The 26,701-nt window shown below is 40.4% G+C and overlaps 1 protein-coding gene across 48 annotated transcripts in view; it reads left to right on the top strand.

Moving 5' to 3' along the window:
- Positions 1-26,701, top strand: part of Hmbox1 (homeobox containing 1) — a 158,388-nt gene that overhangs the window by 13,090 nt on the left and 118,597 nt on the right. For 4 of the 48 annotated variants that reach the window (XM_076545204.1, XM_076545207.1, XM_042285024.2 and 1 more), the window contains exon 2: positions 9,925-9,985. The exons of 43 other annotated variants lie outside the window; for them this stretch is intronic. The gene's annotated coding sequence lies outside the window, so the exon portion shown is untranslated. Of the gene's footprint in view, positions 1-9,924; positions 9,986-11,791; positions 11,901-26,701 lie in introns of those variants that run through there. One more of the 48 variants, XM_076545200.1, reaches the window with a different exon arrangement.

The raw sequence follows: 26,701 nt of genomic DNA, 5'->3' as shown, positions 1-26,701 counted from the left end.
GAGTAGACATTGTCCTCTGATCTGACCAGGAGTGAGTCACCTGGCACTTCAGTCACACCAGGGAGCAGGGAGAGGGGTCACAAGGCCTCTCCCTTTCCTTTTAAGAGGTCATTCAGGCCGTATAGTCCTAGGTCATGGGCAGAAAAAATAAATACCACTACAGAGCTGTGGCTCTCAACTGGAATAATTGGACAGTGCTTGTAGGCCATTTTGATTGTCACTGCTGGAGTAAAGGTGTTCTGGTCACCCAGTGGGCAAACAGTAACAGTATCTCCTCATCCCAACAGAGAATTCTCCATCCAAACTAACATTAGTATCAGGGTCCAAAAACTTGACCTTGGGCCACAGTCCGATATTACTAGAATGCATGGATTGACTCTGTGTATCAGATTGTCTTGTACACACCATACATTTATGATGTCAAGTTTGATTTTTCTTGAAATGAAGGAAGATCTTTTATTTTCTTTTACATTTTTATTTTATTTTATGTGTATGCCTCTATGCGTGTCTGTGTACCAAGTGAATGCAGTATCCATAGAGGCTAGATAAGGGTGTTGGATCCCTTGGAACTGTAGTTACAGACAGTTGGACAGCTCTTATCTGCCATGTGGGTACTAGAACTGAACCCGAGTCTTCAGTAAGAGCTGCCAATGCTCTTAACCCTGGAGCCATCTCTCCAGCCCTAAAATGAAGGGAGATCTTAAAGACACAATCTGTGAGTCATATTTTAATGTCTTACCTCCTCCAAGTCTTTTACAGTAGTCTTACATCTACTTTTCTTTTCTTTTTTTTTTTTTTTAGTAAGCCATCTTAAATTGTTCCAAAACATTTAACTTTTTTTTTTTTTGGTAATTTATTTTTTTATATAAACAAATGCTCAAACTTGTATTTTAACAGCTTAGACAATGTATAATGACATCCCACCACTGCAAGGTCCGCTGGGATATGTAGAGTAAGGAAATCAGCCTACCGTTGGCACACAGTGGATTGTGTGAGGTGCTTGTGTTGTATAAGTCAGGGTTCTCCAAAGGAACAACTGATAGAGTGAATATGTATATTAAAGGGAGTTGTTAGAGTGGCTTACATAGCATAGGCCAGTTCAGGTAGTCCAACCATGACTGTTGTGCTGGAGAGGCTGAGAAGCCACTTGCTGTTCAGTCCATGAGGTACCAGTCTTGTGCCAGAGGCTTGGGGGATTCTTGGGGAGCTACTGGTCTTCATTCTGTGTTGGAGGCCTGAAGAAGTTGGTTCTAATATCGTTGAAGGAATGCAGCAGCGACAGGATAGGTGAAATTGCCAGCAAGAATGAATGCAAGCAGGCAAATAGCAAAAGCTCCCCTCCTCTATGTCCTTTTGTTCTGGGTGGGTCTTCCCCTTACAGGTGTGCCCAGTGGGCTGCATTTTAGCAGAGTCCTGATAGAGTCAACCTGAAAACCAAGATTAGCCAGTACACTCAGCTTCCCTGGTCAGCTGTTTTAGGAGGAGTACCTAGATAACTCGTAAGGAACCAAACTTTTGTTGTAAATTGTTCTTACAGTAAGTTCACTGATAGGTTTTTTTTCCTTACCTAATGAACAAGACACCCCCCCCCCCCCGAGGAAACAAAGCCCTCTATAAGGCATACAGCAATTTTAAATTGCAAGTGAAGTGCTTTGTCCCAGATTGATAGGATTCATGAGGGCATCAGGGAGGAAAAAGGACAGTGAAGTTGCCAGTTATCTCTTTAAAAAAGAATAATGCTCTTTGCTTTCAGTGATAGGAATATTAGGGAATCTCTGATTATTTGAGGTAGCTGGGAGCCTTGTCTGTTTTAGAGGTTATTCAATTATTGGTTTTCTGAGTTCTAGTGTTAAACCTGGAAATTGAGAGGAGAGAGACCAAATCCACGACTGTCCAGTTAAAGCAAGCTGTATTTTGGGGTCCACCCGGGACTGACCAGTCCCGACTGTCGCTCTCTCTCTAAGTGCTGCTGGCTTCTTGAGGTCCCCTTTGTGGGAGAGATAAAGTGTTACAGGGGCGAGAGAGTTGGCTGTTACACATTGTTAGAAAGATACAATGAAGAGGAAGGAACAACCTGAGGATACACATTGTGTGAATGGGGTCTCAAGGTCAGTGTAGGTTGGAAAACATGCTTTGCAGTTTACATCCGACCTAAGAAACAGGAACTTACTCTTAATTACAAATTGAAACCTTAACTTGCAAGAACTTAACACAAGACAAATGGGAACTTATGCTTTAACTACAAACAGAAACCTTAGCCTGCCCAGGACAAACAGGAGCTTTCTTAGCTATTTTAACTGCAAACAGAAACATTAACTTGCAAGATATAGTGTCCTGTTTTGGTCTCACACTAGTTGCTTTTGTGAGGGTTTATTTATTTAGTTACTTCTTTTCCTGGTGCTTGGGATGGAATCCTGTGCTAAGAACACACTCTTGTCTTGAAGTACATTTAACTGTGCTTCACAGGGGGCTACTAGCTGGCTTTGTAGCCTATGTGACAAGTCTATTTTAAGCCCAAACAAACCTCTATGATTTTTTTGTATTACCTTCATTTAGACCTTTGTATGTTGAATACCATCAGCTATTTTTCTGCCTTTTACCAAAACATTTTTCTTTTTATCTTTTTTATTTTATTTTATTTTTTAAGACAGTACCTGACTATATATAGTCCAGGTTGCCCTCAAACTCCCAATCCTCCCGTCTAAGCCGATTGTTAGAATTATAGATGTGTATTACTATTTCTGATTGTGTTTTTTATCCTCTCCCTTTTCCTCCCCCCTCCCTCTCTCTCCCTCTTCCTTTTCTTCCCCCCTCTCACCCTCCCTCCCTTCCTTCCTCCCTTCTCCTTCCCTTCATTCCTTCATGCTGGAGATTGAACCCAGAATTTGAATATATAAGCACACACTCTAACACTGAACTACAGTCTTAGTTCCCAATAAATTAAACTCAGAACTAGCAGTGGATAGCTTGTGGTCTTTTGTGTCTTATCACTTTGACTTAGCATAAGTTGTTGAAGTTCATCCATATTGTAGCATGTATTGCTATTGCTTTCCTTTTTATTGCTTAATAATATTGCATTGCTTTTTCAATGTGAATTCATTCAGTACCAGATGGATAATCTAGGACATTAAGAATAATGCTTATCTGAAATTTGCCACCACAGGCATAATGTTTTCATTTCTCTTGGGTGGGTACCTAAGAGTAGTAGTTTCAGTTTGAGTGTTAAATTTATGTTTAGCTTTTTAAGAAATTACCAAACTGTCTTATTTTATTTTTAGGTTTTTTTGAGACAGGGTCTCAATATGTAGCTCTGGCTGTCTTGGAACTCATTATTGTAGACCAGGCTGGTCTTGAACACACAAGAGATCCACCTGCCTCTGCCTCCAAGTGCTGGGACTGAAGGTGTACATCACCATGCCCAGCTTTGGCTCACTTTCTAATTTGGTGCATTGGGCTGCAATGTCTCTGTCTGTGCTGTCAGTCTATCTCTGTGTTTGTGTATTGTTGCAGATTTTGCTGCATTCTTGTTAGTACTTGTCTGTTTACCATGTAGGGATGTGGTTCTTCCACACCCTTACTGGTACTTGTAATTGTCTCCCATTTTCTTTATGGCCATTCTCATGGGAGTAATGTTAATTTCATCTTTGGATAGCTAATGATGGGCATCTTTTCAAAGATTTACACATATTTCTGGGTGAGATCCCTGCTCAGGTAATTGTTCATCTTACAGTTTCATCACCATCCTATGATTGAATTACAAGAGTTCTTTATGTTTTAGTGTGTTTTTGTTTGTTCTTAGAAACAGATAATTTACATGCACCTTTTTAAATCTCTGTCTTATTCTCTTGCTCTCTTTTTTTCTTTCTTTAATGAAATTTTAAGGGGGACTCTTTCAATGCTCATTTCAAAGATTAGAGGGGACAGTGAATTGATAGACCAATGACAAGGTACCTTACCCTGTTCTTCAACTTTCCTTCAAAAAGTACTTACATAGATCCTATCATGGTGACCCATATTCATGGTTCCAGTACTCAAGAGGCAGAGGCTGGAGGATTCAGAGCTAGAGCCAGCCTGATACACACACACACACACACACACACACACACACACACACACACACACACATCCTGGCTAGAACCAGTCTGATACACACACACAAACATACAGAGCCCCTGTTTAAATAAAAATAAAACAAAAGTCCTTGCGTAGTCCCGCAGCTGCTTTCTTAATGATACTAATGATATCACAATTTCAAACCTCTTGTCTCAGTAGCCACTTCAACTGTACATTATCTTTTTGCCATAGTTACTTGAGCATGCATGGAACAACAGACACTGTCTGAAAGTATATTTACTGGACTACGACTATTGCTCAATTTGTAGAGTTCTTGTGAAACATGCTTAAAACCCTGGTTTCTATATCCAGTGTCACATGAATCTGGCATGATGACACACTCCTGTCATCCCAGCTTGGAGGAGTTGGGAGGCAGGAGGATCAGAAGTTCAGGTTCATTTTAGCTATAGAGAGCATTTGAGGACAGCCTGAGATACATGAGATGCTATCACAAAGGTAAAGAGAGTAAATTTTTTGCATGCTGCTAGGACTCTTAGAATTGTTAGTGAGACTACAGAACAAATCTCATACAATGGGAAGACGATGGGAGGCAGCTCCTGGTAGAGACCACAGCCAGAACCACCCCATAGGTGTGGTCTGGCTCAGACAGCATCACTGTTGTTTACAAGCAGCTGCTTGCTGGCATTGAGGATGGTCCTCATTGTGGTCATCATACTTGGTCTTGGAGCAGCAGTTGGAAGAGGTTTCTTTCTGTCTTTTGGGACACCAGTTCTCAGAGTCTGGCCCACACATTCATCTGTACTCCATATTCAAAGGACATTGAGGTTTCGGTGTCTTACATTTTTTAAGCTTGATGTGAGGTAGATTCCATCTTACTTTAGTGCTAAAAGAAATTCAGGTATTCATCCAACTTAAATTGTAAACAAAATAAAGTTCCATGGACCTCAGTTTCTCATCTCCGTTTCAGGTCCTACTGTATTCCCCTTCTCCTTCACAGACAATATTGATTATTCTCACTTGTGTTTCCTGATGCAAGCTACCAGCATCTGGTGTACATGCTTGCTTACTAATCTTGCTTACTATACACCTCATGTTGTGGTGACCCCCAACCTTAAAATTATTTTGTTGCTAGTTCATAACCATAATTTTGTACTGTTATAAATCCTAATGTAAATATCTGATATGCAGGATATCTGATATGCGACCCTCCAAAGGGGTCACAACCCACAGGTTGAGAACTGCTCTTCTACAAGACGTGACACCAACAGTCAACACCTGTTTCAGCTAGCAAACTGGCATCTTTGATTCTTAACTCCTTCACATCTTCTCAGTTTTATTTCCAGACAGCTCCTGGTTGCCACCATTTCTCTTTTCCTCTTACACGTAACCCATGCCCAAGCCACTGTCAGTAATAGCCTGAAATAGTTACCCACAGAAGAGTCATGTGGATAATGTTATTCTTCAATTTTTAAACACCCACCCTTAGGAGGAAGCCTGAACAATCTCATGTGTCCCTTGTTCTCTCTGATCTCCAGCGTTCATTGTCTCTGTTTTTCTTCTTGATTTTGATATTTTAGTTTTATTGAACTCCCAGCTTGCAAACCTCTTTCTACCTTAGTTGTACCTCATATGTGGGAAGTGAGAAATTCCACCTACTTAACTATTTATAGAATATAGATTCTTCGAATGTTTTCAACATCTTTTCAGGGGAGGTGGGCATGTGAACATGTCTTTTCCTGCTCCATCATGACCCACATCTGCCTAGAAGGTTGACTTAGCATCTGTGAACCAGCACCATAGTCAGCCGCAGCAGTGCGAGAGACACAGCATTGAACCCTCTGACATCTTAGCCCAGGTGAGGCCTCAGCAGCAGTTAATAAGTGAATGTCTAGTTTCAGCATAGCGAAATGCATTTTGTATTCCTTTCTTACAGTGAGAAACTCCCTTGTTAAAGTGTACTCTACTTTATTTGAGAACAACGTGTGTAATATCTGTGTAAAACAGAAATGAAATAGTTCATAAAAACCAGCAAGTGTGTAGAGAAAGGAAAAGAGTGTCAATGAAAATTGTAGTGAGCATGTTTTTATTTTATTTTTTCAAAGATGGAATTAGAAATGCTGCTGGAATAGAGTATGAGTTGGGATACTTTCAGTTGGAAAGTCACAAATTCTTTGAAAATAACTTTATAAATTTATTCATTTTAATGTATCAGAAAAATCCAGAGCAGGATAAGCTTCCGGCCAACAGCTGACCTGGCGACACTAATATCCTCTGTAATCTTATTTGTTGTTGTGTTTTGCTTCTTTTGGTATAACTTACGTTCCCAACTTCCTACAGCAGCTCTGTTGAATAGAAATAGAATGGAAGGGTCTGGAGAGATGGTTCAGTGGGTAAGAGCACTGGCTGCTCTTCAGAGGATCCAGGTTCGATTCCCAGCAACCACATGGTGGCTCACACCCATTTGCAACTCCAGTTTCAGGGCATCTGTTGTCCTTTTCAGGCCTCTGAGGGCACCAGGCACACAGTGGCCCAGGCATACATGCAGACAATCGATTACTCATGCACATAAAATGAAAATTTTGAATCATTTTTAAGGGCAATATAATAGAAGTCAACATTTTAAATTTAAACATTCTAGTGACTACATTTCAGCAAATAAAAAGAAACATTTGAAATTAGATTTAATAATGTCCTCCATTTAACTCAGCTGTCCAGCACATTGCTATTTCAGCATGTTCTTGGTGTGAAAATGACTAGGGAAATGTTTTGTATTCCTTTCTTACATTAAGTTTTCAGATTAGTATTTTACCTTGAGAATACATTTCTTTTGTGTTGAGCACATTTCCAAAGCACAGCAGCAGGGCACTTTCAGTGGCTTCTGAGTGGAGCCATTCAGATGACTGGCACCATGGATCTGTTTGGCAGCCTTGTGGATGAAATGCACTAAATGATGCAATGCAGTCGAGATTCACTCTGGGAGAATAATGCTAAAACCAAGGTTTCTTTTTGGGTTTTCTTCTAGAAGTTTTGTAATTTTGCATGTAATATTTAGGTCTGTGATGTATTTTGAGTTAGTTAAAGCTTGAAATATTCCTCAAGGTTCTACTTTTTTACATACAGATTTCTTGTGTTCTCTAGTTGGGTGTTGAAAACGCTGTCCCGTCTATCTTGATTTGCTTTGGCACCTTTGGCAGGACTGTGATGGTCTTCTTTTGTGTGGCCACACAGAGTTCAGAATCAGCTTGCTGATGTGTGTCACAAGCCCTGCAGGAATTCTGAGTGTCTCTTAGCGGTTAGCAGAGGAGCATCTTAGTAACACTAATCTTCTGGCTGCTACTTAGAAGATCTTTGATCTTTTTCCCCTTTAAATTTTTAATTTGTTGCTATACAGATTCTGAATCTATGTGTTAGATTTACAACAGTATTTTATGGTTTGGTGCTCTTGTAAATGCTACTTACTTTTTTTTTTTTTAATCTATATGGACGTTTTGCCTTCATGTATGTTTGTGTACCACATGCATGGTACCTGAGTTGGTCAGCTTGGATCCTTTGCAGCTGGTGGTTATGAGCCAATGTGTGGGTGCTGAAAACCGAACCTGGGTCCTCTGCAATTGCAACAATTGCTCTTTAACCACTGAGCCATCTCTCCATCCCTGTAAATGGTACTTTTTAAGAAAAGCAAGCAAATCACTTAGATTCTAGATCATTCCTAGTATGTAGAAATGCAGTTGATTTTTTTTTTTTTTTTTAAATCCTTGAGTCTGGCAGCTTTACTGAATTCATGTTAATCGAAAAGTTGAACTCTGTCTCTCTCTCTCTCTCTCTCTCTCTCTCTGTCTCTCTCTCTCTCTCAACTTTGAGTTTTTTCTGTGTTATAATTATATTATCTGTGGGTAAATGTTTTTATTGTTTTCCATTTATTGTATTTGCTTGGATTTTGGGTATGATGCTGCCGAACAGCTGTTAGAGCCACAGACGTTGTCCTGTTTCAGTGTTGATGAAAAGCATTCCACCTTTCATTACTAAATATGATGTCAACTGGAGGGGTTCTCCATGCCACTCACCAGTGGCAGGATACCTATTCTATTTCTAGTTCACTTCAACTTTTGGACATGAGTAAGATGAGCAGTTTCACTAGGTGCTGTTTTGCAGTTATTAGTTCTTATTCAGTCTGCTATGATGGTGGTTTGCATTGGTTTATTTTTAAATGCCACTTACACTTTCCATGGTATAGTATCTGTTCACATATTGCTAAGGATCTTTTTCACCTCTATTCATGAGGAATAATCCTATGCATTTCTCTTTGTAATTTAATTTTATGTCTTCTTCATTAGGATAATTTTTGACCTTATTCAAACAGTTTGGGGAATGTTTTCTTCTAGTTCAGGTTCTGAACTAAATTGAGAAAAACTGGCATTGTTTTCTCTTGTAATAGTTAATCAAGTTGGCAATGAAGCCCTCCAGGCATGGAATTTTCTCTAACATACTTTGTAAGTGCAACCCTAATTTCTTAAATAGCTACTTGACTATTTGGGCTATTTTTTGTTTTTTGGTAGTTTATGTATTCAAGGAGGTCTATTTATCTAAGTTTTGGGGTGTGTGTGTGTGTGTGTGTGTGTGTGTGTGTGTGTGTGTGAGATACAGATGTCCCATTTGTGGCTTTAGCACTTGGAAGTCACTTTTTCTCTGTGCTTTTTCCAGTTTCGAGTTTCTGCACTGCCCACTGTACAAACTTCTCTGGAGAGTTCTGAGAACTGCACTAATCTATCTGTGACTATAGAGCTAGGGATTTAGAAATCAGTTTGAAGCTGTGTGCAATCAGCAAAATAATAGTAGTAGGTTCATGTTTGGGGCCTGTGAGCTCCTCAGCCATGAGTTCTTGGCCAGATTTATAGTACCAGGCACATGTTTCCTCCATGAAGCCTCGTGCCTCTTGTTTTACCTGGTGCCAGGAATCTAAACACACATCCTTGTTTATGCACGGCAAGCAGTTTAGCAAGTGAATGATCTCCCTGGTCCTCATCTAAGTTCTTCAGTTTGTGGATATAGAATTGTTTGTAATAATAGCTGGTCTTTGTAGTTTCTGTAGGTTCTTAAACAATATCTTCTTGCATTTTCAAACGTCCTTAACTGATGAGTTGTTTGTACTTCACTTGAACATATATACTTTTTGTTTCCACACCCTTGCAAGCAAATGCTTCAAATCTTTCATTGTGTCTAGTAGTTGATTCTCATTCAGAAAGAATAATTTTCTTCTACTTTAATGAATAAATAAAGGCTGCTGATATGTATGTTCTTCTGTCAAAGTTGCATGCCTGCATTTGGTGAAGACTGCTGAAATTATTATCCACTTAGAAACCTCAGTAAATGTCTTCTCAAATGTGATTCAAGTACTGCATCATTTTTTTAACTATTTATTGTTGGATATCATGGTTTATTATCACTCTGGAGGCTGAGGCCGGAGAGTTGTTTCAGTCCAGTCTGGACTATAAAACGAGAACAGGTTTCAAAAGAAGGACAAGTCTTTATACTGTCAATTCTGAATTGAAAAACAGGAGAATGAATAAGAGCAAAAGGATAGTGATGGGATATTGTTGCTCAAGTTTATGGGTATCCGAGTTTTCTTTTGTTTTTAACTGAAACTAACCTTGGTGGCAAATGCAGTATACTCACACTCAAATCACCTGTTTATAACTGGATGTCCAAGTAACCCATGTGTGTGTGTTAAGATGGGTCTTACTATATAGCCCAAGCTGACTCCAACTCAGGATCCATGCACCTGTGCCTCCCAAGTGCTAGGATTTTATGTGCCACTGTGCCCAGCTACATTTTTAACTTTCTTTTTTTCAGGAAAAAAGAAAGAAAAGAGGGAAGAACGTTCCTAAAAAGATAGGCCATACTTTGAAGTTTTGTAAGTCATGTTTGTTTCTTGTTCTATTTGCTTGTAGAATGGGAAAAAACTAAAAACAAAAAACACTTTAAATTTTTTAACAAAATGAATACTTAGGTCACTGTTTTAAAGATGTAGGCTTTGTGAATCCTTTTTAAAATGTAAAGGTAATTATTAATTTTACTTGACAGGTAGCTATTTTAATTAAAACGTAACCTTAAAATGCTTAATATTGCAAAAAATATGCAGAGATTTTTTTCAACAACAGAGACCATGTATTGCACACAAAAACTAGAGTTTTGTTGGAAAGGCATAAATGAGAATTATCAACAAGTAGTTAGTGTTTATGCCATTGCTATTTCTGTCAAGTAATTTTTCTTCCTCTGTTTCTATACCATGCATTAGGAACTTCTTTTTTAAGCAAAACAATAAAGAAATGACATAAAAAATTGAAAATTAGTATTTTCATGTATATGTCATGTACCACACACCATCTTTGTGTAGCCTGTAAGTGGCATAATGATGCTGTGTTTATAACAGAGATTATTAACTCCTTTGTTCCAGACACTAGCTGACCTTGACTCCAATGACATTTTAGGCTTTCTCTAGAAGGAGGCTGATTTGAGTCCATCCTATTCTTGTTCTTGGATATGAGCAAAAACATGCTGGTTGGAACTCCTTGACAGTTACCTCTTCCTCTTTCACTAGCCTATACAAGGATAGAGCTGCTACACCGTGATAGGACATGGCTAGATGAGGTCACGTTTAGTGTGTGTGTGCAAGCATGTGGTGCCTCACTCCTTTTGACTGCAACCCTTACTAGCTGGGGTTGGACAGTCCTAACTAGTGTCCCTGTCAGTAGCTTCCTCACCCCTTAGTGATCTGTCGTAGACACTGCTGCCACACAGAGCCTGCCTTCTCCAGAATCCTTTCTCCCGAGGTGACTTCAGTGACCAAATAAGATCATGTGACTGTAATAATGTACAAGCACCAAACATTCCTGTTGCTGCTATCAGACCTCATCTTTCTTCTTCCCTGCTCCCTGTGCCAGCCTTAGCTTTCAGCCAAACTCACCAGCCTATTCCTGAGGTATTTTGTGGTCTCTCCTTCCCTAGTACCTTTGGTACAGTACTCCTAATTCTCTGGACTGCTCTGCTCCCCTCTTCTTACCTAACTTCATGGCCTTTTTGAGTCTTCATTTATTTGAGCTGGGGGATCATTCCCTTCCATGAAGAAGTTGTGACATGTGTAATAGGTACCATTTGGTATTTAGCCTTTTCTTCCTGAAATGGTTGATTGCTTATTTTTGAGATGGGTCTCACTTTCTCGCCCAGGCTTGTTTTAAATTTTTAGACTCAGTGATCCTTCTGCTCTGGTCTCCTGCGTGGCTAGGACTACAAATGTATGCCACAGAGAGAGGAAGGGAGTTGGGGGTGGGGAGAGAGAGAGAGAGAGAGAGAGAAAGAGAGAGAGAGAGAGAGAGAGAGAGAGAGAGAGAGAGAGAGAGAGAGAGAGAGAGAGAGAGAGAGAAAGTGTGTGTGTGTGTGGTGTTTGACTGCTCATGTGTGCAAAGTAAAGACTGATCACAGGACAAGTACTCTACCGCTGAGCTGTGCCCAGCCCTGATTTTCATCTTTTATTTATCATGTATTTGTGTATGTTCAATAATCCTGGAGCACTTAGGATTCAGAGTGTCAACCAGAGTTGACATGAGGGGCCCTAGAACATAGCAGCTCTCAATCAAGAGTCAGACCAGGAAGCCATCGTAATCTCTAGCTTTTCTGCACCCTGATGTTCTTCACCCATGCAATAGGATCTCTTACTGATGAGAACTGGGAAATTGCCCAGGTACTTGGGTGAGGCAACAGAAGGTGAGAAACACCTTCTCCAGGGCACCTCCAGACAGAACAAACAGATTACCAGAGAGAGCTATTGGGTAAGTTCTAAATGAAATGCTGATAAGAAAATAAAGTCCATTTTGAGAGAATAGCAAGGAAAGCTGATGAAAACAAGAACAGAACTGGCTGCCCTGAGTCTTGGCTGATTTTAACATCTATTAAAGTGGCTATGAAAATCGCTCTCTGCCCAGGATGACATAAGCCCTGGGTGTGAGAATGCACAGCCTAAGAAGAAATCCTGCTACTTTGGTTGCTGTTGATTTGTCTCTGTAGTCAAAGGCTGCTCTGTAGGACCCAGAACTTGGAACAGGTGCTTCACACAAGAGAAAGCAAACTGTGTTTACTACTCCAAGTGGACAGTTTTAGCTTTTGTTAGCTTTAGGCCAGGAAGCCAGTTGTATTAATACGTAATGTCATCACTTTATCCTTCAGCTCTGCAGCTGGTTTAAAGTTCTGCCCTTGGCTCATCTTTAACCTAACAGTTATAAGCCCCAAGCTGCTCTTCTGGTTCATTTGTAACCAAGCAGTTTGGAGGGGTTGATGGCCAAAAGGTTAAGTGTTGGAAGGTGTTCAACTGCCTCTGATAATCTGCCTCTTCTCCCAATTCCCGTACTTCCTGCCTACCTACCCCACCAGAACTGCAGGCCTGCCTCTATCTCACCCACATTTACAGACGCTTCCTCTATGCTGATAATGAACGACTACCTTAAAATACTGAAATGCAGCCGGGCGGTGGTGGCGCACGCCTTTAATCCCAGCACTCGGGAGGCAGAGGCAGGCGGATCTCTGAGTTCGAGGCCAGCCTGGACTACCAAGTGAGTCCCAGGAAAGGCGCAAAGCTACACAGAGAAACCCTGTCTCGGAAAAACCAAAAAAAAAAAAAAAAAAAAAAAAATACTGAAATGCTCCAATGGCTGTTTTACTAAATATGATGATGATTCTGTTGCTTAGCTAAAATGCCCTAAGACACAAGAAGCTACATTTTTAAAATGGATTTATTTTTAAATTGTGTAAACTTGTGTGGGAATATGTCTGTCAGTAGTTATGTGTACATGAATGCAGGTACCCATAGAAGCAAGGGGGTCAGAGCTTCTGGAGCTGGAGTTAAGGTCATACCTGATAGGTGCTGGAATCGAACTCAAGTTCTCTATAAGAGTAGTACTGGCTCTCAACTGCTGAGCCAACCCTTCAGCCCAAGAGCTACAAATATGATAGCAGTAATAAGTATAATAAGGTTATTTAGTAGTAATAAGTATATACTTATATAAGTAAGTATATAAGTAGTAATAAGTATAATAAGGTTATTTTGTAGATCATTTCAAATGGGTACCACTTAGCTTAGCACCTGACTAATAAGAAAGAACCAGGTGTGCACAGTGTGTCAAAAGCAGCAATGACCTTGACAGACAAGCTGCCCGAGTCTAGGGCACGATGAGTGAAGAATAGAAGCCAAATCTTGTAAGGCAGTGTATATACACCACATAAGGGGTTACATTTTATTTTATGTATAGTGGAACCCACTATGGGACTTTAAGAGGGGCATGACATTATTTGAGTTATAGATGAAAAATAGTGGCTGCCCTTGAGATCTGATGTTAAGCTCTGTTTCCTAAGTCCTTTACTTTCCTCTTCACTGCACTGCCCAGGAGCTCTAGCAAACACAAGAAAGCTTTCAGTCTTCCATTGTAATTGTGATTAGATTTTAAGGTACTGGTAAATACTTCATTATCTTGATGAAAATTTTTCATGCATATTTTGCTGAGTTTTGTCATTGTTTTTAAATCATGAGTTGACATTTTTGGTGTTTATTAAAATGGTTGTAGTTAGCTTGTTAATATGGTAAACCACATTGAGGGGTTTGCAGTGTTAAACCATCATTATATTAGCCAGGATTGCAGGAACCTTTTGTATTACTGGGCTCAGCATGTCAGTTTATCATTTCCTAATATTTTATTAAGGCTCTGTACATGTTCCCAAGGGACACTAGCACATGGATTGCTTTGCCCTTAATGTATTTGACTTGGTGTTACAGTGATACCAGCCCTGTCTGTTGAGTTGAAAAAAGCTTGCTTGCCTTCTGTTTTCTGAAATAGCTTATATGAATTGACATTATTTCTAACTTAAATGCTTGGGAGAATTCACTGTGAAGCCAAAAAGCTGGACAATAAAAAGAATTGATAAGTTTTATTTAATCAAAGCCTTTTCTTCTAAAAGTGTGATTGAATAGCAACAAGGTCGTATTACAAATGGATGTGTGTTGAGATAGGTGTGATTTCTAGCCTTCTTTCGTGATGTGTTCTCCAGTGCAGTATAGAAAGGCCAGTGCTGAGCTTAACTCAAGAGCCTCTTGTATGCAGTTCTATAACTCTGACACTTGTGAAAGATACTGTTAAATTACTCAAGTTTTCTTTTTCTCTTCAAGCCTCAATTCTCCTCTTTTGTGAGATGAAAATACTAACATTGCACAGTAGGATCTCCATGACAGTCAAATGAAGAAACAGACACTAATAGTACAAAGTGTTATTGTCGTTAGAGTATTCTCATTAGTTACTGTCATTTATACATGGTTGATCCTTAATAGTTTCCCCTTTTCAGAAAACAAACTAATTACTGTCTTAAGAAAAGTCTAAAATATTTTTTACTCTTTCAATAGAAGTATAAATTCCAATTTAACCTTCTGATTCTTGATAACTGTGGAAATCAAAAGTGGATGTAGCCAAATTATTTTCATGCTCTCTCTAAGGAAAATGCAATCATACTATTGTCCCATGCACTCTGTAGTTTGTGCCAAGCTAGTCCCTGTTACCAGTGTTAGTTTTCTGAGCAATTGAAATGCAGACACAGTAAGTGGTAATCACTGTTACTGTATGTGTTAATATTATGACATTTTAAGGATATGCTATATGCTATGTAATTGAACCAGAACAACAAACTAACCAATCATTAGTACACTTTTTACCTGAAAATTTCCTCTTCTTAAGTTTTAATAAGATTTTACCCACCTACAAAGCATAACTATTCACTGTGCGAAATGAAAGGTAGTTATGTGGTTCTCAAGAAATTATTAGGCACTTTGAGCTACAAAGAGAATAATTTCATGTCAAATAAGAAAACCCTGTGGCTTCACAAACCACTTGTCTTTGGCACAGAGAAAAATGATTATTTTCAGTATCTGAGAGTTAGATAGCAGAGACTCAGCCATGCATCACAAGTTTAAACTTTATACAGTGTAGATTTCTTTCAATTTATGTGTTTACCTGCATCCATGTATGTGCATATGCATGTTTGGTGCCTTTGAAGGTCAGAAGAGGGAGTTATATCCCCTGGAACTGGAGCCACAGTAAATAGTGTGAGCTGCTGGGAACTCAGCCTGGGTTCTCTGCAATAGCAGCAAGTACTCTTAACTGCTGAGCTGTCTCTCCGGCTCAAGAATCTTTTCTATAATGCATCAGTGAATCACAAGGTTATAAACAACAGCTCTGGAGATGCAACTCTATATTAATATAAAACTGTGACTTAACAGAAGTGAAAACAGCACAACTCACTTATTACACCTTTTTTTCTCCCTCCTGTCTCAGCTGTGTAGTGTAATTTTATGTTTGATTAACTCTACATTTTTCAAACACCTTCATGTTTTCATTTGATGTTCAAATGCCCCACAATGTAGGTAATGTGGTTTTTACAGCTACTTAAACATAGGAAAATTAAAAGCAAAATAACAAGATCGAGATAGACTCCAATGATCCGGAACTCCTGGTTCAACACTTGTTGAAATGATATTTACAGATCATTATTCATCTACTTACTCACTATTTATTATGTAACAGCCATGTTCCAGGAACTATCTTGGCCAAGAAAAACAGAGACATGCATGTTTTCTACCTTCCCGAAGCTTCCAGTGTAGTGAGGATCATTATTTAAATACCAATACAAATCCGAAGCTGTACTCTGGTGAATACTGTACGAGAAATTAGAATTTGGAGAGCTGACCGAGTCAGATTAAGAGGAAAGGGTCCCTTGGGAAATGATAAAGTCCAGGTCTGAGGGCTAGGCATCACAGAAAGGACGGCCTGGCAAGGCTAGACAAGTGGGGCATTTTGGGCAAAAGAGCCACCACTGCAGGAGGGGACATGCAAACTGCAGGAGACTTGGAGAAGAGCAGGCGTTGACACAGAGATCACAGTTTACTGGATTCTGACCACCCAAAGCCGAGGAAAGGCTGTTTGTTTTAATAAGTTCCTGGGGTTACGTAGACATGCTCAAATCTGAGTGACTCCTGCTTTATTTTACCAATTGCTTCCTAGTTCACCTTGACGGTTCTCAAAACTAAGGGAACTGCTAACTCCATTCACAAATCATCAGATTAACTCATTCAGGGAGGTCTATCCCTTTTAGGGAATAATGGAAGAATTCAAGCTGGTGACCTTTGGCCTGGGTGTTATTATAATGCATTGAATTAACAAAGAAGCTACTCAATAAAGAAATGAAGAGAGAATGAAATGATGCCCCTTGCTGCTTCAGGAGTATAAATACTTTCTTTTACTGTAGCCCTTCTAGATGACATTTGTTTCTAGAATATCATTCCCACACTGTCTTAATGTACAGAAGTCTGGTAGCTTATAAAGCTTTCTTTAGATCTGTGCTTGTCCTATTAGAAATTGTAGACATCATTTTCTCTGAGGCACGTTGATTTGTACATAGCCACATTTCAATACTGCTCTTCATTTCCCATCCATTGCAATGAAGAGTCAATATCAAAGTCTGTTGTCTGGAATCGGGGAAACTGGTAGGATTCTAGTGACATAAGAACTTTACTAATAATTTGAGACAAAAGACAGCTACCTTGGCTTCAATGAAATGAAGGTAAATTGGCAGTTAGAGGTACTCTCAGTGAAAATAGAAGTCGGCATGTGGAGAAGTAGAGGTGGGTAAAATGTCTCTGGTGACACATTGTTGTTGCAGGAATCTTAAAAGTTCTTATTAATAAAATCAAACCCGAGGCGAGTTATTGGGGTCCATGCTGGTAGATCAGAGAGACAGAACGAGCCACAGCTAACCTCACCTGGTCAACTTCTCAGCTGGTCTTGTTTCCTCAGACTGGAAGCTTCTGTGTCCTCATTCCAATGGCTCTCAGCTGAACTGCTGCTGGAAAGCCTGAAGCTTAACCAGCCACAATGCTTAACCAGCCAAATGCTTAACCAGCCAAAAGCTTCTAGTTTCTGGTCCTCATGCCTTATATATCTTTCTGCTTTCTACCACCACTCCCTGGGATTAAAGGCTGGCTTTCTGGGATTAAAGGTGTGTGTCACCTTGCTTGGCTATTTCCAATGTGGCCTTGAACTCACAGAGATCCAGAGGGATTTCTATCTCTGGAATGCTAGGATTAAAGGTGTGAGTGCCACCATTTTCTAGCCTTTGTATCTAGTGGCTGTCTGTTCTCTGACCCCAGATAAATTTATTAGAGTACACAATATTTTGGGGAACACAATACCACCACACATTGTCTTGCTTTTAATTTTCCTATGTATAAATATCCGTAAAACTTGCCTTGCCTGCATGTGGGACATTTGAACACAGAATGAAAAAGCTGAAGGAACTCTGAAAGATGCAGAAGTAAGTATCAAACAAAATGACACTCCATAGCTACTGAGACAGGTGGAAGAACAAACGGGGTATAATAAATGAGCATTCTGTTTTCACTCTGTTAAGCATGGGTTTATGTCAACGTGGAGTTTCATCTCCACAGCCTCTGAAGTGACTCCCTTCTAATCTTAGGAAACCCCTCTTCCTGCCATTGTGTGAGACAGCATTGTTCATCTTCACATAGGAATCCAAATTACCTAGGGATGGCCTTAGCAAGTGTTAAGATGGTTTTAGTGCAAACTCCACCTCTTGAACATGGCTCATCTGTGTGTTTAAAACTATTATTTTTGTGCTGTAGGACATAAATGGATTGTATATATTACTCTATCTCTGGATAAAATTGAAAAATGAAAACTAAGTTGAATTAAGATAAATACTTGGTTATATTTTTAGAGCAGGGCAAGATGTCTTTGAAAAAAGAAAGCAACTCTGGATTTTGTTATTCTGTAATTTTCTGCTAATGTGGTATTAGGATATGCTTATGTACCCATTTGTGTCCCCAACTCTCCTTTCTCATTCTTCTGGTTTTCCTTCTTTTTAACGTGAACAATCTAGGAGGCAGGGGTAAACACTGGCACCGAATCCAGAATTTACGTCATCACTTCAGTGATTAGCAAAGCAGCATTGTAGCGCAACTGAAAGACTGCACTTTGCAGAGTAGGTTTGGACCCCAGTAGAACTTGAGCGACCTCTTTGCTTGTCCTCAGCAGTTCCCTGACTTCCTGTGTGGTGAGCAGTAGGCCATGTTTTAAGATACTCTGAATTCCTTTTGGCTTTCTTACAGGAGCGTGGCTTTCTGTTTCTTTATTCCTCACATCACATATTGAGAGATTTGCCGTGAAAGTGTATCTAGGCTTCATGACCCGGAGAGAGGTGGAATGTAACAGCTTCCTCTTGCTTGTACAAAAACCAAGCTTTTGGAGCCTGATAAGGATTTGGGGGAACCCCCTGAGTGGAATATCACATGAATTTGAGTACAGAAGTGACGAGTTTGTTGTTGTGGGGTGTTTTGTTTTGTTTTTGATACAGGGTTTCTCTGTGTAGCCCTGGCTGTCTTGGAACTCACTCTGTAGACCAGGCTGTCTTCAAACTCCAGAGATCCACCTGGCTCTGCCTCCCAAGTGCTGGGATTAAAGGCGTGCACCACCACACACCATGAAGTGAATTTTTTTCTCAATGGCTTCTTCAGGCTGCTCCTGTGTGGTACCTCATCAGGTCACTGCACTTGCGTCCCCTGTGAGGGACATCCCTGCCATGCCAGAGCTTATGTACCCGTTCAGCCTGCAGCGTCAGAAGCCCTGGCTGGAGGTAGAGAGCCCCTCTTCCTGCTCAGTTGCAGTCTGCCCATGTCTGAAAAGGTCCTTTATCTTTGGATCTGCCCTTTTACTTCTTCAGAGCCAGCAGCCAGTTCAAAGAACCAGATGGCAAAGGATGCCGTTTCTTTCATTGTCTTGTTTCCTGCTCCTCACTCCACCCCAGGTTCCTGTTTAATCGGCACCGTGAACTCCAAGGCAAAATGCCCTAGATATGGAGGGGTGTTACTGTCTCCCTCCTTCTGAATTTTGTTTTCCTGGAAGTACTGAGGCTTGAACCTAGGACCCAGTGAATGCTAGGCAAGCACTTTATCTCTTGAGTTATATCTACTGCCTCCTGTGGGAAATTCTTACTTATACTTGGAATGAGATTAGAATTACTGGTTTCTTCTACATCCTTCTAGAATTATTTGATGTGTGTATAGAAACAAGGCCATATATGGACCGTTTTTCTTATCTTTTCCCTCCACAACTGACAAAAATACTTGGTCCTTTCTTGTTCTTTTCAGTTGAAATCTACTTCATGATGGCATGTGAGGAATTTAATTTTTATGGCTGTGTTGTGTGGTTATCCCCTAACTTAGTCCTCCAGTCCTGTGGTGCCGATGTAGATTATTTCTGATCTTTGGTTCTTGTGAACAGTGCTGCAAGGACTAACCTTACTGGCCCTGTGTGACTGTGTTTGTGGATCAGTCTCCAGAACTGGAATTGCTAGGGAAGGTGACGGGCGGTATCATTTGGCCCCAGCACCTTTTCTCGTAACGACTCTGAAGGGGTTGTTTGTTGGTGCCGTTGTGTGTTCCTAGCCCCTGGTGTGTACTCTGGCTGTTTGGTGAACTAGCTGTGTCACCATTGGATTTTGTTTGATGACCATTCCAGCAATGCCCAGGCAACAGAAAGTAAACCAGGGGTAAGAGGGAAAAAGTAGATGGCTTTCCCTCACGGTGTGGGGAAGATAAATATCTCTTCTGTCCTCTTCAAACCTTAGAACTAAACTAACATATTATTTAGAGAAAAACACACACATTTTATTTTGTAATTTTTTTCATGGGAGCCCGCCCAAGAAGCAGTTAGGACCAAAAGCTGGCTTAAACAAATAAAATGCTTTCAGTCAGGGCAGTTAATCTTGGAAGAGTGACTAAGCAGATAAGGTTAGTTGAAGAGGGTTTGTTTGTGTAGATTTCTTCCATCCTGGACGCCTGATAAGAATGTCTTCCTTCCTCCGGTACAGGGAGGGCTACCTTTCTCATGGGAGTTCTATCCCCTGTTCTCATGAAAGTATCCTTCTCGAAATGCTGCCTTCAGAGTGCTTTTAACTAAAATAACTCACATGAAAAATCAGTGTGTTTTGGCATGCTGTAAACCATGGCAGCGTTTTTCTTAGGGACAGGACAGTGTAAAGCATTCATTTTCTTTAATGAGAAATCACAGTGTTAAGCTCAGTGGTCAACAGTGGCAGATACGTGGTGTCTGGAGACTTTGAGGGATGCTGTTACCTGCCTGTGGTGACTGCCCTGTGCGCAGAGATTACATGAGGAATTAACAAAGTGTGGTGACAGCTGCAGAGGATCTTGTCTCTGTTAAAAACAAAAGCACTAATACAGATGTAGTCTCAAAATTGTAGATCCTGTGTAGGGTAAACAGTGTGCATTCACAGGATTAACTCAACTACCCTCAAAGAACAAAATTGTTGAGAATTTAAGAGCCTAGGGAGATGGTTCAATTGGTAAAGTTATTGCCACCCAAGCCTGAGGATCTGAGTTAGATTCCCAGCGGGCACATGAAAAGTCAGGAATGGTGGTACACACCTAACTCCAGCCATGGCAAGGTGGAGACAGACTAGCCCTAGGGTGAGATTCAGTGAGAGACTGCCTCAAAAATGATAAGGCTGAGGGTGATTGAGGAAGACACCCAAAGCCAATGTTTGGCCTCTGCTGGCATCTGTACTCAAATGTGCACATTCAAAAATACTTGCCACAAGTTAGTTTGAAGGAAGCTAGCCTATGTGGGAGCAGAACTTCTTTGGCCCCATCTTGGTCCTTAGATTTGTGTTTTGTGGAAGTTGTAATTATATACAAGAAAAAATATAAGACAAAATTGAGAGAGCAATTAGCTGCATTAATTAATAGAAGAGAAAAGGTCTTAAATGGAACACTAACATTGGAACAACCTGCAGTGGAAGGTAATTGGCAACACTTTGCTTAGCACGTGAGTGGTTTGTGCAGTTCACCATATAGAGAGTAAGCTTTCCTAGCTCTGAATTTCAGTTTAATTCCCTTAGAAGCAGTATTTGCGAGTCTACCACCAGTTTATATGAGTGTAAACAGAAGGTTTAAGAATGCAGCATTCTCTTAGACCTTCATAGAGGGTATTCTATTCCACTTTTTTCAAATAAATTTACTAAGATATAAATCCATCTACTTAAGGTAAATTCACTTGTGTTTAACATCATCATCTAAAACCCACAGAAGATACTCTTTTAAATATATATGTTTAGACTCATTCTATAGCTCTAGGTAGCCTGGAATTCACAGTATCCTTCTACCTCAGCTTCCTGAGTTCTGAGGTACTATTGTGAGTCACATGTCTGCCTCATGGGAGATACTTTGTTCTTCTCTTGTTTTAAAATCATCTTCTGTGATGATTATATATCTGTTTACTCTCTTATCTCTGCCTTTTCCTCCTTACAAGTTCCTGTCCCACATTCATGTCCTTTTGTTTTATGAGCACTGACTTTAACCAGGATGTCTGTGTGTCCAAAGGGTAGAACTGTCCAGTGGAGCCTGGTGGGCTCACCTTTGGGTCCACAACTGAAAATAGTGACTGTTCCTCCCTCAGAATCCATCAGTATACAGTAGTTTAGCAGGGATGAGTAGGGCCCCACGAGCTCCTTCCTGATCCATAATTGGCTGTTGACAGGTCCAGTGCTGCGAAGGCCTAGTAGATATTCTTAAACATTGTATAAAATAGTTATTTCCACATTTTTATTTATAGATGGACACAAATAAGTAATAAAGACCAGGGGTACATATTTAGCATATTTATTATGCTGGTTAGAAATAAAGTAAAAGAATTTAATGTTGATTTGAATCTGAAAATTGTTTCAAAGATTTAAGAATTCTTGTGGGGTTAGAGAGATGGCTCAGTGGTTAGAAGCACTTAGCTGCTCAGTCAAGAGGACCAGAGTTTGGCTCTTGGCACCCACAGTAGGTGGCTTACAACCTCCTTTAACTCTAGGTCCAGGGAATCTGAAGGCCTCTTCTGGCCTTTTCTTGTACAAACACACAGACACACCCATACACATAAATAAAAACAATAAAAATAAATTGCTAAAGAACTCTGTCTACCTATAATTCATAGCACAAAGATTTTTTGAGAGCTGGTGTTATATCTAGTTGCATACAATAAATAAAAGACTATATGTGTATGGTGTTAGCTTATAGTTATAAAATTCAAGGATCCTTGAGTTTATCAGTAGGTAACTGAAGGAAATAATTCATAGTAAGAGGTCTGGAATCCATGAAAACTATAGCGGATAAAGACAAGCTAAATTCTTACCATTCCGAAGTAGAATATATGCTCTTTCTGGGACTGGAAGGTCATGGAGGAACATAAAAGTAGAGATACTTAGCTCTGAACTCTGTTTTTAAAAATGGGTATTTAGAAAAGCTGAGTGCCCCCTGTGGTGGTCCAATGAGAATGGCCTGTAAGACTCAAATATTTGAATGCTTGGTCTCCAGTTAGTGGAACTGTTTGGGAAGGACTAGGAGGCTTGGCCTTGTTGGAGGACTTGTGTCACTTTGAGATTTCAAAAGCTCGTGGGAGTCCCAGTTAGGCTCTCTCTCTGCCTGGCCATTGTTGTCTCCACATGAAAGCTCTCAGCTACTACTCCAGTGCCATGCCTGTCTGTCTGCTGCCCTGCTCCTGCCATGATGGTCATGGACTCTACTGCCCTCTGAATGATGAGCCCCAAATTAAATGCTTTCTTTTATAAGTTACCTTGGCCATGGAGTCCCTTCACATCAATAGAAAAGTAACTAAGACTCTCCCCATCTCAGCTATATAAACTTGGAAGCTGTACACTACTCTGTAAGAGGTAGTGCTGGCACTCTGTGTAGTGCTTGCCTATGAATGAGATAAAGCTTAGGGCAGCTCTCTGGAACACTCCTAATTTTGACTTGTAGTTACTGTGATCTCTATTTCAAGTTATCTTTTTGCAAAGCTTTTCCCTTCCCTATCCCTTTTTCTGGTTTTTTTTTTTTTTTTTTTGGTTTTTCGAGACAGGGTTTCTCTGTGTAGCTTTGCGCCTTTCCCGGAACTCACTTGGTAGCCCAGGCTGGCCTTGAATTCACAGAGATCCGCCTGCCTCTGCCTCCCGAGTGCTGGGATTAAAGGTGTGCGCCACCACCGCCTGGCCCCCTTTTTCTGTTTTTAAATGGGGATTTGTTTGGCTTTTTTTTTTTTTTTTTTTTTTTTTTTAGGAGACAGCGTTTCTCTGTGTAGCTTTGCGCCTTTCCTGAAACTCACTTGGTAGCCCAGGCTGGCCTCGAACTCACAGAGATCCGCCTGGCTCTGCCTCCGAGTGCTGGGATTAAAGGAGTGTGTCACCACCGCCCTGCCTAAATGGGGATTTGTATAGCCTAGGCTGGTCCTAAATTCATGATCCTCTTGCTTTCTGAATCCTGTAATTACAGGTGTGTGCTATCCCACCTGGCCAGCTGATCCTTTCCCTTGCAGTTTGTGGAGAGCTGAATTCTCTGGTCCTCTGCCTTTAGTCCTCACCTAGTAAACTGACAGCAGTGCTTTAAAGCTTGCCCAAGGGTAGCCGATGATGTCTCTGAAGTGCTGGGCATATACGAAAGAAAGTTCTTTGCTAACCTGTTGGTATTAGAAGTTCTGCCCTTAGCAATCCATACTAGGTTTCCTGCTGAGTTACCCCTTCAGGTGATTAGCTCAGGAAGTACTTTGTACTTCTAAAGAGAAACTCTAGGCTCCCTTTGATCTTACATGGTTAGGGGGGCTTCCTGCTTAGTCTGTGTTCTAATACTTACCCGTTGCTCATATACATCCTTGTGCTTGTCATTCCTGAACCTGATAGGCTCTTTCTGGACTCAAGATCTTGAAATGTCCTTTCCCCCTTATTTGTATGGTTGCTCCCTGCCTCAAGTCTTCATTCTGGTTTAATTTCCTCAGTGAGCCTTTCTGAGCATGCTGTTTAAAACTGGAAACTGAGTCCTGTAACCCTCAAGCCCTCTCCTCTTTCCCAGCTTTCTTTTTCTCTTTTGTGTTTACTGTGATGTAGAGTTTATATTGACCCCTTTCTGTCTTTCACTAATATAAGCTCTATGTGAGCAGAGCTTGTATTTTTTCATGACTGTGCTTCCCACGGCTTTGCTTGTTTTTAGGTGCTCACTAAGTGTTTGTTGAATTCGTGAATGACAGATGGACACAAGGCTTGCAGGACTTGAGCATAAAAGATACACTTTTAGGTAAAAAAGATGCCAACCAAATGTTAGCCCGTTGTACAGTTTTTCTTAGCATAGTATTTCAGAAAATATATTAGCAATTAACAGAATTTATTGCTAAATGGAAGCAAGAGAAGGCTTCATTCTGCACATTTATAATATTCTAAACTCAGTAAAATCTACAACTGATGTTGTTTAAAGTCCTTATGTTTCCAGATATCTGTATTTTTTTTTTCTTTTATCTGTTGTGTAGATCATTGTAAACACTAACCTAGGAACTAGGTTTCTGGCTCCTAGTGTTAATGACCAGACCAGTTTTATCCACCACTCAGTATACATGTCACTGAACCAAGTTTTGCAAAACAAACAAACAAAACAAAAAAAAAAATTTCCTCTGTGGGCCAGGAGCTCAGTGAGTAAAGTTGCCTATCACCAAGTGCTATGGGATGGTCTGTATGTCAAATTACTCTGATTGGTCAATAAATAAAATACTGATTGGCCAGTGGCTAGGCAGGAAGTATAGGCGGGACTAACAGAGAGGAGAAAAGAAAGAACAGGAAGGTGGAAGGAGTCACTGCCAGCCACTGCCATGACAAACAGCATGTGAAGATGCCGGTAAGCCATGAAACATGTGGCAAGGTATAGATTTATAGAAATGGATTAATTTAAGCTATAAGAACAGTTAGCAAGAAGTCTGCCACGGCCATACAGTTTGTAAGCAATATAAGTCTCTGTGTTTACTTGGTTGGGTCTGAGCGGCTGTGGGACTGGCCGGTGACAAAGATTTGTCCTGACTGTGGGCAAGGCAGGAAAACTCTAGCTACAACCAAGCTTTGTGACCTGAGTGTAATCCTCAAGACCCATATGGTGGAAGGATAGAACTGACTCCCACAAGTTGTCTTCTGACCTCCACATATGCATGTGTGTGTGTTCCCTCCATCGTAAACAAATAAGAACAAATAAATAAATGTGTAACGAAGACTTTTTAAACTTTCTTCCTTCACTACATAGCCAGGCATAGAGATGGGAAACCTAAGTCTCAAATCTGCCTCCCTAGAGGTGGGGTTTAGGGCTAATTGTCCATAAAGAACAGGAGAGTTAGGATGTGGAGAAATGATGGGAGGTAAAATAGTCACCATTCTCTTTAGGGGATGTATAGAGTTTTATGCCTCCCGAAATCAGAAGGTCATGCTCCACACGCATGCATGCGTGCATGCATACATACAGACAGACATGTGCACACTCACACAGGCTCAATTGAAGCATCATTGATTTTAGCAGAAATGGCCTTTAAGTCTGTGAAAAGTAATGTAGGCAATTGTTATAACTTTCATGTTAGGTATGATCTACAGTGAAGCTAGTGGGAACCACACAATATACAACTCAGCAGCATTACTTCCAGAATTAGTGATTTCAAGTCCCCTATAGGGGTGGGGTCTGTCTGTGTAGCCCAGGCTGGGCTCGAACTTGCTATCCTCTTATGTCAGCCTTCTGAGTGCTAGGGTTACAAGCATAAGCCATCACACCCAGTAACGCAGAATTATCGAGGGCTTGTTTTATTTGTAGTTTGTGGGTGGAGGGTTGAGTGCAGGCATGCATGTGCTACACTTCATGTATGGAGGTCAGAGACAACTTTTCCAGAATCAGTTCTCAGGTCTTTGGGCTATACAACCTGCTCTTTACCTGCTGAGCCATCTCACTGGTCTAGACTTAGTGAATTTTAAAGCTAACTAAAAGCAAGCTATGAGGTAGAAATGGGTGCTGAGAGTCAGAAGTAAAAAAAAAAAAAAAAAAAAAAAAATCAAAGGGTTGGTTGGATAAGTGAATAGGTCAGCGATGTTTGCTGGTGATGATCAAATTTAGGATTTTGTCCTCCTTTGAGTCTTGGAGACTGGAGTTTTAATTCTCGATGGTAACATTCTTGAGAATGCACCTGGATTCTACTGAGGTGCTTCAGACCTGCAGAAGATAGGTATTTATGATTGCAGGGCCTTGTTTCTGTCAACACCCGATGGATGCTGGGCTCATCCAGGAAGGAGTAAGGGCTCTGTGTACTGTATCAGAATTTTTTTGTTTTCATTTATAAGCTGAGGTGGTTGGAAAATACGGTCTGCTCATTAGCATCAGTTAACCTAAGATGTTGTGATTTGCCCTATTATAACTTAATGAGTCCACTTCTTTTAATTTTGCAATTATTTCTGTGAGTAAGCATTGGGAAACTGCTGGGTTGAGGGAAATGCAAAATGAAGAGGACATTTGGATCTTCCAGTTGTCCAGGGTGACAAGTTGTGCTCTGGTAATTTTTGTCACTTCATTCTGCCTGTGAAGCAGTAGAGGCTTCGAATGAGTGAAGGAGCAATAGATAGGGATTGACTCCCTGAATAAACTATTATATTGCACTATCAGAATATTCCAGAT

The sequence above is a fragment of the Peromyscus maniculatus genome, chromosome 9 (genome assembly GCF_049852395.1).
Source record: "Peromyscus maniculatus bairdii isolate BWxNUB_F1_BW_parent chromosome 9, HU_Pman_BW_mat_3.1, whole genome shotgun sequence".
Classification (NCBI taxonomy): Eukaryota; Metazoa; Chordata; class Mammalia; order Rodentia; family Cricetidae; genus Peromyscus; species Peromyscus maniculatus.
This window is presented reverse-complemented; position numbering and strand designations above follow the sequence as displayed.